Source organism: Nerophis lumbriciformis, linkage group LG13, assembly GCF_033978685.3.
Source record: "Nerophis lumbriciformis linkage group LG13, RoL_Nlum_v2.1, whole genome shotgun sequence".
NCBI classification, from domain to species: domain Eukaryota; kingdom Metazoa; phylum Chordata; class Actinopteri; order Syngnathiformes; family Syngnathidae; genus Nerophis; species Nerophis lumbriciformis.
The window spans coordinates 21,318,239-21,335,420 of record NC_084560.2 but is presented as its reverse complement, the minus strand read 5'-3'; the positions used below and the strand labels follow the sequence as shown (position 1 = coordinate 21,335,420).

The window sequence follows — 17,182 nt, the reverse complement described above, 5'->3', positions numbered from 1 at the left end:
CATTTTGTCCACTGGCGACGCTGAGATCATTATTCATGCGTTCGCTACGTCTCGTCTCGATTACTGTAACGTATTATTTTCGGGTCTCCCTATGTCTAGCATTAAAAGATTACAGTTGGTACAAAATGCGGCTGCTAGACTTTTGACAAAAACAAGAAATTTTGATCATATTACGCCTGTACTGTATATACCTTTATATACCTATATACATATATACCTATATATATATACTTATACTGGCTCACCTGCACTGGCTTCCTGTGCACTTAAGATGTGACTTTAAGGTTTTACTACTTACGTATAAAATACTACACGGTCTAGCTCCATCCTATCTTGCTGATTGTATTGTACCATATGTCCCGGCAAGAAATCTGCGTTCAAAGAACTCCGGCTTATTGGTGATTCCCAGAGCTTAAAAAAAGTCTACGGGCTGTAGAGCGTTTTCTATTCGGGCTCCAGTACTATGGAATGCCCTCCCGGTAACAATTAGAGATGCTACCTCAGTAGAAGCATTTAAGTACCATCTTAAAACTCATTTGTATACTCTAGCCCAGGGGTGTCAAACTCTAATACAGAGTGGGCCAAAATTTAAAACTGAACAAAGCCGCAGGCCAAGGATGAACAAATTAACCTTTTAATAGGGACCCAAACAAGTTTTGCATTAAATATTGAACAAGCAAGGCTTATATAACTTTATAGTGACACGCAAAATCAGTTTCAAATAATAGTAATACAAATTAAAAAATATCAATGGCATATCAAATACAATTTGAATAAAAATTGAATGCCTCTTTTCTATTTGCAGCCTTCTGAGGTAAATGTCAACATTAACAACGTACCCGCCCAGTTACAAGAAATGTGTGGCTCCTGTACGCACACACGTGAATGCAAGGCATACTTGATCTCAGCGATACGGTTTACACTGAGAGTGCCGTAAAAGCAACTTTAACATTGTTAGAAATATACGCCACACTGTGAATCCACACCAAACAAGAATGACAAACACATTTTGGGAGAACATCCGCACAGTAACACAACATAAACACAACAGAACAAATACCCAGAACCCTTTGAAGCACTAGGTGTTGTGCCGGATAATGCACCCCCGGCGTAGAATGCACCCCCTGACGGTAGTGTTATATCAACTAAAACCCACACTTAAAGTTTCCACGTGCAAGATTGAATGTATTTAAAAAAGTTATTTAATAAGAAGCCAAAAGTGCAAAAACAATAATGTTCGTGTTGGAGGAGTTGTGAATTAATTAAATATGAAATCCGTGGTACACCTGCAGACTGCAGCACGGATTTCATATTTCGGTGGCCACGGTGGATTTCAGGTTCGGTGGCCACGGATGAAGTGCTGGCTGTCCAAAGTCGGGACCCAGGGTGGACCACTCATCTGTGCATCGGTTGGGGACGTCTCTGCGCTGCTGACCTGTCTCTGCTCAGGATGGTCTCCTGCTGGCCCCACTATGGACTTGACTCTCACTACTATATTAGATCCACTCTGGAATGGAGTCTCACTATTATGTTAGATCCACTATAGACTGGACTCTCACAATATCATGCTAGATCCACTCGACGTCTCATTGTCCCATTGGGTTGAGTTTTTCCTTGCCCTGATGTGGCATCTGAACCGAGGATGTCGTTTTGGCTTGAGCAGCCCTTTGAGACACTTGTGATTTAGCCCTATATAAATAAACATTGATTGATTGATTGATTGATCTCAAACAATTTTTTTGGGGAATGTCCGGCGGGCCAGATTGAAAAGCTTAACAGGCTTTAATTTGCCCAAGTCTGCCCTAAATCCGTATGAACAATACCCACACCGAGACGTCGATTATGTGGACTCATCATAGCAGCCCAGGTGTGCAATTGACACCCATCTGACAGTGTCAATCAGACGTTGCATTGTCTAATATTTTTGCTACAGCTCTTGCATTCAATTTCATTAGATTACAGTCGTCTAACAAACATGTTCAAAGTGAGTGAAAGAGCATTTGTGCGTGTTTTGGAAAAAAATAAATATAAGACTTTCATGTTTGACTCCTCAAAATAGAGTCGTCCTATTTCACAACAGACAGGAAAGAGTGGATGGGCCAAAGATAAGCCGTTGCATTGACAGGAGGAATCTATCATGGACAGATTGCGATAATGGAGAGTGAGCGAAAGTAAAGATGCATCATAAGAGAAGAAAATGTAAAATGTCGCCGATGACGTTTGCTGAGCCGAGAGACGCAGTGTCAGTCAGCGAGCGTTAGAATCATCCACTTCCCAAGCTGTGTGACTTAACAGCCTGTGAACGGGATGACATTAGCAAATGTCACTAATATGTAAACCTGTAGGTGCTCGCTGGGGGGGGGGGGGGGTGCACTTGTTGATCCTCACAATATTGCAGGATTCAAAATTTCTGCAGGGTTTGATCAAGGAAGCACACTCAACACCTTTGTGCAGGTGTGTTAGGGACACCACATGTCCTTATAGGCTGCAGTGTGTGTGTGTGTGTGTGTGGGGGGGGGTAACACAGGTGTAAGTGAGGTGTGTATGTTGATAACACGACCTAGCAGAAGCACACCTCGCAACACAGCGGCCGTCACCACGCATCAGTATCAGGCCCGAAACTGCAGCTGTGTTGTCTTTGCTGGCGTTCTTCTTCCAGGGAGAACATGGGCCGTGTCACAGGGACACTCGCTGCTCAACTAACTCTTTTCGGAACAAGAACAAGACGTGCAGCTTACACGGGGCCAGGATGAGCCATTACGTTCCGCAGCCCATCGTTTCTAAAATGTTGGACTTTATTTCCCTAAAAGAGCATCAAAGGCAAGATTATGGAGAGAAAAGCAATGATGTGATGACTTTGTAAAGAAATTAAACTAATGAGATGACAGTTATTAGACTTTCCCACTGGCACTTTCCTCTCCTGCTTGCTTCTTTGTCTTGTCTTAACTTTCTTGTTGCCTCTTTTTGCACTGCTCTCCAAATCCAAACATTGGAACTCGGATAGGATAGGAAAGGTCTTTATTGTCATTGTACAAGTACAACGAAACTTTGTTTTCAGCACAAACCCGTTCAAGATTAGACAAACAGTGTACAGGGTTGCAGAACAGGAACGCTGATGGGTCGCCACAAGGCGCCCCGTAAAAGATGGGGAAGAGGTAAACGCTGGGGAAGGATGAGTAAAAAAAAATACAATCTAGACTGGGCTCCTAAGGGGGCCCAGTCTGGAGTGGGGAAAAACCTCCATAGCAAAGCACATATACATATTACAACGTACATCTCGAGATATCTAGCAACAGAGGGGAGGGAGTGGGGGGGCCATGGTGGCAGGCCGCAGCTCTCAGGCGCTGCCCATCCTTCCATCACCCCTATGGGATTTGCTTCGAGGGCGTTGGATTGGGGGTGGGGTATATGTGTGTGTGGCGTATATTTTTTTGTGGATGCGTGTGTGTGTAAGCCTGCAGTGTGTCTCTGTTCCGCGGCCTTGATGTCCAAAGTCAACAACAACAGGTGTGTTTCCATGAGAGACGAGAAGGGAGTTTGTTGTGTCTTCGTCGCACTGTCCTTCGGGAGAGTCTCGAAGCCAGAGGAAACAATCCAAGTTAGAATGTTTTGTATACGAGTGAAAATAAAATGTGCTTTTCACTCTAAATTGTCTATGACTGGTCCTCAAATTCATCCTGCGGGGCAGACAGTCCGATGTGATCGAAATCACAAGAGTGTCCACAGTTCTTCCCGCATCCTCCAATCATTTGTGGCAGCTTTGGGGTACTTTGAAGACTGCCAGCAACTTCCAATTTGTCGACAAACACGAGCAACGCTTACTCCAATCAGCAGATGTCCTGTTGTTTTAATTCCGAATAGGTAGATATCTTCACGTCCTGGACTGAAAAGGGTCGCCAGGCACGCAGCATCCCTTCTTCTCCCAAGAGTCCGTCGCCTGTCCAGCAACAACCGCTCCGTCACGACAAGTAGGTTCCCCCAAACCCAAGATATTGTCAATTTTGTAAAGCCCAGTTAAATAGTTCCAATGTTTAGATTTGGAGAAGAGTGCAAAAAGAGGCAACAAGAAAGTTAAGACGAGACAAGACAAAGAAGCAAGCAGGAGAGATAAGGGAGAGGAAAGGGGAGCGTCCGCCCTCGATGAGTGCCAGTGAGTAAGTATTTAACTGGTCTCAACGAAATTGACAACAAAATTGGGTTTAGGGGAACCTGCTTGTCGTGATGGAGCGGTTGTTGCTGGACACACGATGGACACTTGGGAGAAGAAGGAATGCCGCGTGCCTGGCGACCCTTTCAGTCGAGGACATAAAGATATCCACCTATTGGGAATTATGACAACAGGACATCTGCTGATTGAAGTAAGCGTTGCTCTGGTTTGTCGACAAATTGGAAGTTGCTGGCAGTCTTCAAAGTACCCCAAAGCTGCCACAAATAATTGGAGGATGCGGGCAGAACTGCGGACACTCTTGTGATTTGGAAAACATCGGACTGTCTGCCCTGCAGGATGAATTTTGAGGACCAGTCATAGACAATTTAGAGTGAAAAGCACATTTTATTTTCACTCGCATACAAAACATTCCAACTTGGATTGTTTCCCTGGCTTCAAGACTCTTACACACACACGCATCCACAAAAAATATACATCTGCCCCTATACCCCACCCCCCCATCCAACACCCTTGACGCAAATCCCTTAGGGGTGATGGACGACTGGGCAGTGCCTGAAGAGCTGCAGCCTTCTGCCGTAGCCCCCACTCCCTCCCCTCTGTTGCTAGTCTCGAGATGTATGTTGTAATATGTATATGTGCTTTGCTATGGAGGTTTTTCCCCACTCCAAACTGGGTCCCCTTCGGAGCCCAGTCTAGATTGTATTTTTTTACTCATCCTTCCCCAGCGTTTACATTTCCCCCATCTTTTATGGGGCGCCTTGTGGCAACCCAGCAGCGTTCCTGTTCTGTAACCCTGTACACTGTTTGTTTGTCTAATCTTGAACGGGTTTGTGCTGAAAACAAAGTTTTGTTGCACTTGTGCAATGACAATAAAGACCTACCTTATTGTAGGCAGGGATGTGTCTGATCGATCGGCCACAAATTTGTATCGGCCAATTTTTGTGAAAAAGTATGTGTTTGGTACGGCATGGCTCAGCTGGTAGAGCAGCCGTTCCAGCAACTTCAGGGTTCAAGGTTCCATTCCAGCTTCCGCCATCCTAATCACGGTCGTCGTGTACCTGGGTAAGACATTTCACCCACCTTGCTCCCAGTGCCGGCCACTGGGGTATGAATGTGAATGAACGGTTGGCGGAGGTCGCAAATTGGCAGCCACGCTTCTGTCAGTCCACCCCAGGGCAGCTTTGGCCAGAAATGGAGCTTACCACATCAATGTGTGAATGTGGCGTGAATGAATGATGGGTTGGCAGTTCTCCGTGAAGCGCTTTGTTGTCTAGAAAAGCGCTATACAATCTAATCCAGTGGTTCTTAACCTTGTTGGAGGTACCGAACCCCACCAGTTTCATATGCGCATTCACCGAACCCTTCTTTAGTGAAAATAAAATGTTTTTTTTTTCAAATTCAAGACAAAGTTATATGTTTTTGCTAACACTTTAGTATGGGGAACATATTCTAAGTAACAAAGACTTAATTTAGTGTTATTTGGACATTAGGGGAACATATTCTAAGTAATAAAGACTTAATTTAGAGTTATTTGGTTAAGGTCAGTGTTAGAGGGTTAGGGTTATGATAAGGCCATACCGAATAAGGCATTAATAAGTACTTAATAATGACTAGTTAAGAGCCAATATGTTACTAATTTGCATGTTAACAAGCAACTAATTAATGATGAATATGTTCCCCATACTAAAGTGTTAACATGTTTTTTTACTGGTGCATAAATAGAACCGTGCATGAACATCACATCTCTCGTTTATGTTTTACTTGGTAAACACTTGAACGCAACATTTTTACTATTGATGTACTTAATAGCCATTTGAACGCAACATTCTCGTTTTACTTGGTAAACACTTGAACACAACATTCTTACTTTTAATGTACTTAGTAGACATACAACACTATTATTTTACTTGGTAAACACTTGAACACACCATCCTTACTATTGATGTACTTAGTAGACATTTGAACGCAACACTCCCACTATTATTTTACTTGGTAAACACTTGAACACAACATTCTTACTATTGATGTACTTAATAGACATTTGAACGCAACACTCCTGTTTATGTTTTACTTGGTAAACACTTGAACACAACATTCTTACTATTGATGTACTTATTAGACATTTGAACGCAACAATCTCGTAAATGTTTTACTTGGTAAACACTTGAACGCAACATTCTTACTATTGATCTACTTAGTAGACATTTGAATGCAACACTCTCGTTTATGTTTTACTTGGTAAACATTTGAACACAACATTCTTACTTTTAATGTACTTAGTAGACATTTGAATGCAACACTATTATTTTACTTGGTAAACACTTGAACACACCATCCTTACTATTGATGTACTTAGTAGACATTTGAACGCAACACTCCCACTCTTATTTTACTTGGTAAACACTTGAACACAACATTCTTACTATTGATGTACTTAATAGACATTTGAACGCAACACTCCTGTTTATGTTTTACTTGGTAAACACTTGAACACAACATTCTTACTATTGATGTACTTATTAGACATTTGAACGCAACAATCTCGTTAATGTTTTACTTGGTAAACACTTGAACGCAACATTCTTACTGTTGATCTACTTAGTAGACATTTGAATGCAACACTCTCGTTTATGTTTTACTTGGTAAACATTTGAACACAACATTCTTACTTTTAATGTACTTAGTAGACATATGAATGCAACACTATTATTTTACTTGGTAAACACTTGAACACACCATCCTTACTATTGATGTACTTAGTAGACATTTGAACGCAACACTCCTGTTTATGTTTTACTTGGTAAACACTTGAACACAACATTCTTACTATTGATGTACTTAATAGACATTTGAACGCAACACTCCTGTTTATGTTTTACTTGGTAAACACTTGAACACAACATTCTTACTATTGATGTACTTAATAGACATTTGAACGCAACACTCCTGTTTATGTTTTACTTGGTAAACACTTGAACACAACATTCTTACTATTGATGTACTTAATAGACATTTGAACGCAACAATCTCGTTAATGTTTTACTTGGTAAACACTTGAACACAACATTCTTACTATTGATCTACTTAGTAGACATTTGAATGCAACACTCTCGTTTATGTTTTACTTGGTAAACATTTGAACACAACATTCTTACTTTTAATGTACTTAGTAGACATATGAATGCAACACTATTATTTTACTTGGTAAACACTTGAACACACCATCCTTACTATTGATGTACTTAGTAGACATTTGAACGCAACACTCCCACTATTATTTTACTTGGTAAACACTTGAACACAACATTCTTACTATTGATGTACTTAGTAGACATTTGAACGCAACAATCTCGTTAATGTTTTACTTGGTAAACACTTGAACACAACATTCTTACTATTGATCTACTTAGTAGACATTTGAATGCAACACTCTCGTTTATGTTTTACTTGGTAAACATTTGAACACAACATTCTTACTTTTAATGTACTTAGTAGACATGAATGCAACACTATTATTTTACTTGGTAAACACTTGAACACACCATCCTTACTATTGATGTACTTAGTAGACATTTGAACGCAACACTCCCACTATTATTTTACTTGGTAAACACTTGAACACAACATTCTTACTATTGATGTACTTAATAGACATTTGAACGCAACACTCCTGTTTATGTTTTACTTGGTAAACACTTGAACACAACATTCTTACTATTGATGTACTTAATAGACATTTGAATGCAACACTCTCGTTTATGTTTTACTTGGTAAACATTTGAACACAACATTCTTACTTTTAATGTACTTAGTAGACATATGAATGCAACACTATTATTTTACTTGGTAAACACTTGAACACACCATCCTTACTATTGATGTACTTAGTAGACATTTGAACGCAACACTCCCACTATTATTTTACTTGGTAAACACTTGAACACAACATTCTTACTATTGATGTACTTAGTAGACATTTGAACGCAACAATCTCGTTAATGTTTTACTTGGTAAACACTTGAACACAACATTCTTACTATTGATCTACTTAGTAGACATTTGAATGCAACACTCTCGTTTATGTTTTACTTGGTAAACATTTGAACACAACATTCTTACTTTTAATGTACTTAGTAGACATGAATGCAACACTATTATTTTACTTGGTAAACACTTGAACACACCATCCTTACTATTGATGTACTTAGTAGACATTTGAACGCAACACTCCCACTATTATTTTACTTGGTAAACACTTGAACGCAACATTCTTACTATTGATCTACTTAGTAGACATTTGAATGCAACACTCTCGTTTATGTTTTACTTGGTAAACATTTGAACACAACATTCTTACTTTTAATGTACTTAGTAGACATTTGAATGCAACACTATTATTTTACTTGGTAAACACTTGAACACACCATCCTTACTATTGATGTACTTAGTAGACATTTGAACGCAACACTCCCACTATTATTTTACTTGGTAAACACTTGAACACAACATTCTTACTATTGATGTACTTAATAGACATTTGAACGCAACACTCCTGTTTATGTTTTACTTGGTAAACACTTGAACACAACATTCTTACTATTGATGTACTTATTAGACATTTGAACGCAACAATCTCGTTAATGTTTTACTTGGTAAACGAACGCAACATTCTTACTGTTGATCTACTTAGTAGACATTTGAATGCAACACTCTCGTTTATGTTTTACTTGGTAAACATTTGAACACAACATTCTTACTTTTAATGTACTTAGTAGACATATGAATGCAACACTATTATTTTACTTGGTAAACACTTGAACACACCATCCTTACTATTGATGTACTTAGTAGACATTTGAACGCAACACTCCTGTTTATGTTTTACTTGGTAAACACTTGAACACAACATTCTTACTATTGATGTACTTAATAGACATTTGAACGCAACACTCCTGTTTATGTTTTACTTGGTAAACACTTGAACACAACATTCTTACTATTGATGTACTTAATAGACATTTGAATGCAACACTCTCGTTTATGTTTTACTTGGTAAACATTTGAACACAACATTCTTACTTTTAATGTACTTAGTAGACATATGAATGCAACACTATTATTTTACTTGGTAAACACTTGAACACAACATTCTTACTTTTAATGTACTTAGTAGACATATGAATGCAACACTATTATTTTACTTGGTAAACACTTGAACACACCATCCTTACTATTGATGTACTTAGTAGACATTTGAACGCAACACTCCCACTATTATTTTACTTGGTAAACACTTGAACACAACATTCTTACTATTGATGTACTTAGTAGACATTTGAACGCAACAATCTCGTTAATGTTTTACTTGGTAAACACTTGAACACAACATTCTTACTATTGATCTACTTAGTAGACATTTGAATGCAACACTCTCGTTTATGTTTTACTTGGTAAACATTTGAACACAACATTCTTACTTTTAATGTACTTAGTAGACATGAATGAACACTATTATTTTACTTGGTAAACACTTGAACACACCATCCTTACTATTGATGTACTTAGTAGACATTTGAACGCAACACTCCCACTATTATTTTACTTGGTAAACACTTGAACACAACATTCTTACTATTGATGTACTTAGTAGACATTTGAACGCAACAATCTCGTTAATGTTTTACTTGGTAAACACTTGAACACACCATCCTTACTATTGATCTACTTAGTAGACATTTGAATGCAACACTCTCGTTTATGTTTTACTTGGTAAACATTTGAACACAACATTCTTACTTTTAATGTACCGTATTTTTCGGACTATAAGTCGCAGTTTTTTTCATAGTTTGGCAGGGCTCCAGTGTGATTTATATATGTTTTTTTCCTTCTTTATTATGCATTTTCGGCAGGTGCGACGTATACTCCGGTGCGACTTATACTCCGAAAAATACGGTACTTAGTAGACATTTGAATGCAACACTATTATTTTACTTGGTAAACACTTGAACACACCATCCTTACTATTGATGTCCTTAGTAGACATTTGAACGCAACACTCCCACTATTATTTTACTTAGTAAACACTTGAACGCAACATTGTTACTATTGATGTACTTAGTAGACATTTGAACGCAACACTCTCGTTTATGTTTTACTTGGTAAACACTTGAACGCAACATTTTTACTATTGATGTACTTAATAGACATTTGAACGCAACAAACTCGTTAATGTTTTAATGTTCAAACAACAAAATCAACACAGTGCATAAACTCACAACAAATTACACACCTGCAAACCAGTCAGCTGTTGCCGTATCCGTAATACGCCGATAGGGAGAAGTTTGTATTTACACGATGAGTCGGGTGTGTTTTGACCTCCGCCGAACCCCTGAGGCCGACTCACCAAACCCCTAGGGTTCGATCGAACCCAGGTTAAGAACCACTGATCTAATCCATTATTATTACTGTTATTTTCAAATTAAATGCAAGTTTGATTTTAAAAAGTAAAAAAATCGTTTCACGTTAATAAAAAATAGGGTGAAAATATTTTGTCATGTGGGGCTCCAAATACTGCCTAGGTCGGTTGGACTGGACCAGTAAAAACAAACAAACATGATTTTCTAAATTTTAGAACATGCACTGAGCCAAAATGGAAGTGTGTAGCACGTTCTGGATATAGAGATGTTCACCGTGATGACTTCCGTTGGCGGTTTAGCAGATTTTTGCCAGCAGGAGGTCGCAGCACGAGTGTTTGGAGCGCGTCGCACCTGCAGACACAACCGGCCCATAATGGAGGCAGGCCTGGGGGAGAAACAGGCTTCGAGCACGGCGAAAAGCAATTTGAGGAAGCTCAATAAGTCATGACCCTGCAGAGGTTTTATCATACAGCGGCCCGGAGCTTACACTCATGAGCTGTGACAGAACCAGGAGGTGCGCCATTAGGCTTGAATTCTCCAGGTACACACCATCAGATCGGAAATTCAGGACACTTTGCTCAGCCGGAAAATCAGATTGGAGCTAATGCAGGCAGGCAGGATGCTGAGTGCAATCTCAACTCCTGCGCTTCCTATACAGTCATTTTCCAAGCTCCTCACTTTGAGTATCAAATATTATGACGATTGCTGATATCGGATATTGGTCCGATATCAGCAAAGAAGCAAGTATCGTATAGTAAAGGCTTGCATCTAAAAAAACTCAAATACAAGCAGTTCTACAACTTGTTTACTTGTGCAAAGCTGGACAGCCATCCATCCATCCATTTTCTATGGCTTTGTCCCTTTAAAAGGTCAACATGGTAGGCTATAGGCCAGTGTTTTTCAACCACTGTGAGATACAATCTTGTGTACTGTGGGAGATTGTGTAATTTCACCTATTTGGTGTAAAAATATTTTTTTGCAAAGAAGAAATTATAGTCTGCAAATTATGTGCCGTTGTTGAGTGTCGGTGCTGTCTAGAGCTCGGTAGAGTAACCATGTAATACTCTTCCATATCAGTAGGTGGCAGCCGGTAGCCAATTGCTTTGTAGATGTCGAAAACAATGAAAGGCAGAGTGCAGGTAAAAAAAAAAGGTGTCTAATGCTTAAACCAAAAATAAACAAAAGATGAGTGCCCCTATGGCATTGAAGCTTAGGGAAGGCTATGCAGAACAAAACTAAAACAGAACTGGCTACAAAGTAAACAAAAACAGAATGCTGGACGACAGCAAAGACTTACTGCGGAGCAAAGACAATGTACATCCGAACATGACGTGACAATCAACAAGGTCTCCACAAAGAAGGATAAAAACAACTGAAATATTCTTGCTTGCTAAAACAAAGTAGATGCGGGAAATATCGCTCAAAAGGAAGACATGAAACTGCAACAGGAGATTACCAAAAAAAGAGAAAAAGCCACCAAAATAGGAGCGCAAGACAAGAAGTAAAACACTACACACAGGAAAACAGCAAACAACTCAAAATAAGTCACGGCGTGATGTGACAGGTGGTGACAGTACACCTACTTTGAGACAAGAGCTATATTGATGCATGGTTGGCTATGCTTTAAATTCATATCCAACAATTGCTTTTTACTGTCAACTGAGTTTCGTTTTTTAATGATTTCTGCTGGTGGTGTGCCTCCGCATTTTCTTAATGAAAAAAAAGGTGCCTTGGCTCAAAAAAGGTTGAAAAACACTGCTATAGGCTACTAGAAGCTAGCAGCTACACGACAGCTCAGCACACAGTAGCACACACGCCAGATATACGTAAAAAGTGTCCTTAATTGAACAGTATTTTGGTCTAAAACACAACGATTGGCAATATAAACAAGTATAATGTAATTACAGTCTAGTTGAAAAAAAAGTACAGATTTTTTTCAGAGGCAGTATAGTACCGTTTTTAATTCATTAGTACCATGGTACCTTATTGATTATTGACTATTTTATTGATTATGGGACTAGCAGTAGTAAATGGATGGATGGTACTTTTTCATCACTTATTGTTTGTCTTTGGTACACTAATGTGTATATTATAGGCCATTGGTTCTTTGTTTTATTTTTGCAAAAATATATACCGTATTTTTCGGACTATAAGTCGCAGTTTTTTTCATAGTTTTTTCAGTGCGACTTATATATGTTTTTTTCCTTTTTTATTATGCATTTTCGGCAGGTGCGACTTATACTCCGGTACGACTTATACTCCGAAAAATACGGTATATATTTTTATATTGCTCTTTTTATCTTTGGTATGAACATTATTATGTAAATTCGAAGTAATTGTTTTTTTGTTTTTTTGTTGTTGCTATTTTTTGTATTACAACATTTTATTATTGATCATGTTATGGGACTAGCAGTAGTAAATGGATGGATGGTACTTTTTCGTCACTTATTGTTTGTCTTTGGTACACTAATGTGTATATTATAGGCCATTGGTTCTTTGTTTTATTTTTGCAAAAATATATATCTATTTTTATATTGCTCTTTTTATCTGTGGTATGAACATTATTATGTAAACTCAAAGTTATTGTTTTTTTGTTGTTGCTATTTTTTGTATTACAACATTTTATTATTGATCATGTTATACTACATTGTAATATTTTGTTTTGGGATTGTGTGATGTTTTATGCCTGGACCCCAGGAAGAATAGTCTCCACTGCGGTGTAGACTAATGTGGATCCTTAATAAACTAAATTAAATTATTAGTACAGTTATACCCTAGTCCAGGCCTGGTCAATTATTTTGAGTCAGGGGGCCAAATTTTGAGAAAAAAATGCGTCTGGGGGTCGGTATATCTATTTTTAGGAACACTAATACAAAACCATCTAATTGTCCTCCAATAAGCACACACCTTTGGTCTTTTCTTGTACTTTGGTGAAGTTATTGACAAAAAGGTCAACATGGTAGGCTATAGGCTACTAGGAGCTAGCAGCTACACCACAGCTCAGCACACACTAGCACACACGCTAGATATACATAAGAAAAGTGTCCTTAATTGAACAGTATTTTAGTCTAAAACACAACGATTGGCAATATAAACATAATTACAGTCTAGTTGAATATCGAATACACATAAAATCTCATTGGCAGAAGAATATTACAAAACCCAAAACCAGTGAAGTTGGCACATTGTGTAAATGGTAAATAAAAACAGAATACAATGATTTGCTAATCCTTTTCAACTTATATTCAATTGAATGGACTGCAAAGACAAGATATTTAGTGTTCCAACTGAGAAACTAATTTTTTTTTTGCAAATTCATGGCAGCAACACATTGCAAAAAAGTTGGCACAGGGGTATTTTTACCACTGTGTTACATGGCCTTTTCTTTTAACAACACTCAGTAAACGTTTGGGAACTGAGGAGACCAGTTTTTAAAGCTTTTCAAGTGGAATTATTTCCCATTCGGGATGATATTTGATTAGTTATAGAACCGGCCCGCAGGCCACAGCCACCTGCTGCTGTTTTGCACGCACCAATACTCCATCAGTGTTGGTACTAGGAATTTTCAAAATGGGGTCCCCAGGGACCCCATCAAGTCATTTAAATGGGGTCCCACTTTTTTGTAAGCATTTTGAAAACAAATGATAAATGTATGCATTAGCCTGTTATATCTCACATTCTATATTGTGTTTTGGAAAAAGGTTGTCATAAACGTTAATTCTTTAAAACAAATAATACAAAAGAAATTTTTTTATGCATAATGTATTCAGTTATAAATAATCATTCACTTTCTTCTTTCCTTCGTGGATCTAAACTTTACCGCTGCCGGTATTCTTTTCTATATTTTTATTGTAATTTTTTCAGAATGTGTTTGTTCTATTTTTGGCCAAAGTAAGACAAATAAAACAAGCTGAAGTTGTCTATTTTTTACTTTTAATGCCATGATTTTAATAGTGCACATATTTTCCTCCATGCGGCCCCTGAGCTAAAATGAGTTTGACACCCCTGCTTTAGACGAATAGTAGACGAAAGGGGTTATACGTCCGGTTGAAGGCACAAAACAGGAAGTACATTTTCAACCCGCAGCACCTGCAGTGAGCAAACTCGTCCAAAAGATGGCGCCATAGCACTAACAACACACATTTGTTGAATACAAAACACTATCACCGTTAAAAATCCATAAATTAGCCGCACCGTTTTATAAGCTGCAGGGTTCAAAGTGTAGGAAAGAAGTAGCAGCTTATGGTCTGAAACATACGATAATATGATTGGTGCTTCTCTTTTCAGTAATGCACCTTTCACCTATCATTTTTAATCCACTTTTGATCCTTTTTATGATGTTGCCTATGTTTTTAATTTAATTGTTTTAATTCACCGATGTTTTGAACAGCGCTTTGTGATTTTATCTGTGAAAAGCGCTTTCTACATAACACTTTCTTACTTACTATCAGATTAATATCTGTATCGGCCTCCAACACCAGTATCCTGTTGTATCGGGACAGCCCCACTTATGATTGATAATCACTGATAAAAAACATGCACGTCATGTCAGTGTGGCGATAAAGGATGAGGTGGCCAAAGGTGCTTTTATTACTGGCTCACTAAGTGAGTGTATCTGACAGCTGGGCCAAGGCAGTGCGCCACAAAGGCAGGCAGGAAACTGTTATACTTGACAGGCAGGTCCAAAGTGTCACTGCTGATTTGAACAGTCACATCTGAAGAGAACGCCTCCTATCAGTGGATCTTTGCTCAGTCAAGGGTGCTGAAAAAAGGCCTTCCATGCTATTTTGCAAAGTGAATCTTTTTATGGTTTCGTCGGGAAATGTGATGAGAAAAATGCGGTTATCAGTGAGGTCATTACCCAATTCTGCCCCGAGTAATAAGACTTCTGAAAAAGCCCCATCATCAAGGGGATTTACAATAGATACAAGATTAACCGCATGGGATTGTTTTCAGGTTTGTGTAGCTCATCTCAAGGGCCTATCCTTAATTGAGTTTTTTTTTACAAAACCCAAAACGAGTGAAGTTGGCACGTTGTGTAAATGGTAAATAAAAACAGAATACAATGATTTGCAAATCCTTTTCATCTTATATTCGAACTGAATAGACTGCAAAGACAAGATATTTAATGTTCGAACTGAGAAACGTATTATTTTTTTGCAAATAATCATTAACTTAGAATTTAATGGCATAAACACGTTTCAAAAAAACTGTAACAGGGGCCTTTTTACCACTGTGTTACATGGCCTTTCCTTTTAACAACACTCAGTAAACGTTTGGGAACTGAAAAGACACATTTTTGAAGCTTTTCAGGTTGAATTCTTTCCCAATATTGGCTTGATGTACAGCTTAAGTCCAGGGTCGTTGTGGTATTTTCAATGAGACACAGGTCTAGACTACAGGCAGGCCAGTCTAGTACCCGCATTCTGTTGTAACATGTGGCTTGGCATCGTCTTGCTGAAATAAGCAGGGGCGTCCATGATAACGTTGCTTGGATGGCAACATATGTTGCTCCAAAACCTGTATGTACCTTTCAGCATTAATGGTGTCTTTACAGATGTGTAAGTTACCCATGCCTTGGGCACTAATACACCCCCATACCATCACAGATGCTGGCTTTTGAACTTTGCGCCCAGAACAATCCGGATGGTTATTTTCCTCTTTGTTGCGGAGAACACGACGTCCACAGTTTCCAAAAAAAATTTCAAATGTGGACTCGTCAGACCACAGAACACTTTTCCACTTTGCATCAGTTCATCTTAGATGAGCTCGGGCCCAGCAAAGCTGGCTGTGTTTCTGGGTGTTGTTGATAAATGGCTTTCGCTTTGCATACAGTAGTAGAGTTTTAACTTGCACTTACAGGTGTAGCGACCAACTGTTACTGACAGTGGTTTTCTGAAGTGTTCCTGAGCCCATGTGGTGATATCCTTTACACACTGATGTCGGTTTTTGATGCAGTACCGCCTGAGGGATCCAAGGTCATGGGCATTCAGTGATTTCTCTAGATTCTCTGAACCTTTTGATGATATTACGGAGCTAATATTTGCAAAAAATAACGTTTTCCAGTTCGAATATTAAGTATCTTGTCTTTGCAGTCTATTCAATTGAATATAATTTGAAAATGATTTGCAAATCATTGTATTCTGTTTTTATTTACCATTTACACAACGTGCCAACTTCACTGGTTTTGGGGTTGGTATATACAGTAGTTATAGTAGGGAAGGGATTCATATGGCCACATTCCTGGGTTGATCTCGCGTGAGAGTAAGGTTTTGATTTTTGTAATACAGTCTGCAGAAAATAATGGAAAGCATCACCCTAAATATCAACTGACGCTGTAGTCAAAGTTGGAATTGCCACAAAACACATTTTAAATATTCAACACTCACTGTAAAAACTCGTTCAGTGGTATTGTCCATTCTACTTTATTTTTAAAAGTAGATTTATTCCAATAAATCAATTTATTTTTAGAGTTTTTGAGTTATCTATAAGTAAGAAGTGTGAATGTTTTCGTAACTTAATTTTTTATGTGATAAAATTAATTTGATTGGACTTCCAACATAAATTGATTTAGTAAAACTCAGTTCAAAGGTTTATA

General features: G+C 38.4%; 1 protein-coding gene across 2 annotated transcripts in view; it reads right to left on the bottom strand.

Annotated features, from left to right (window-relative positions):
- prpf40a (PRP40 pre-mRNA processing factor 40 homolog A) overlaps positions 1 to 17,182 on the bottom strand; it is a 156,224-nt gene that overhangs the window by 112,025 nt on the left and 27,017 nt on the right. The window lies entirely within an intron of this gene.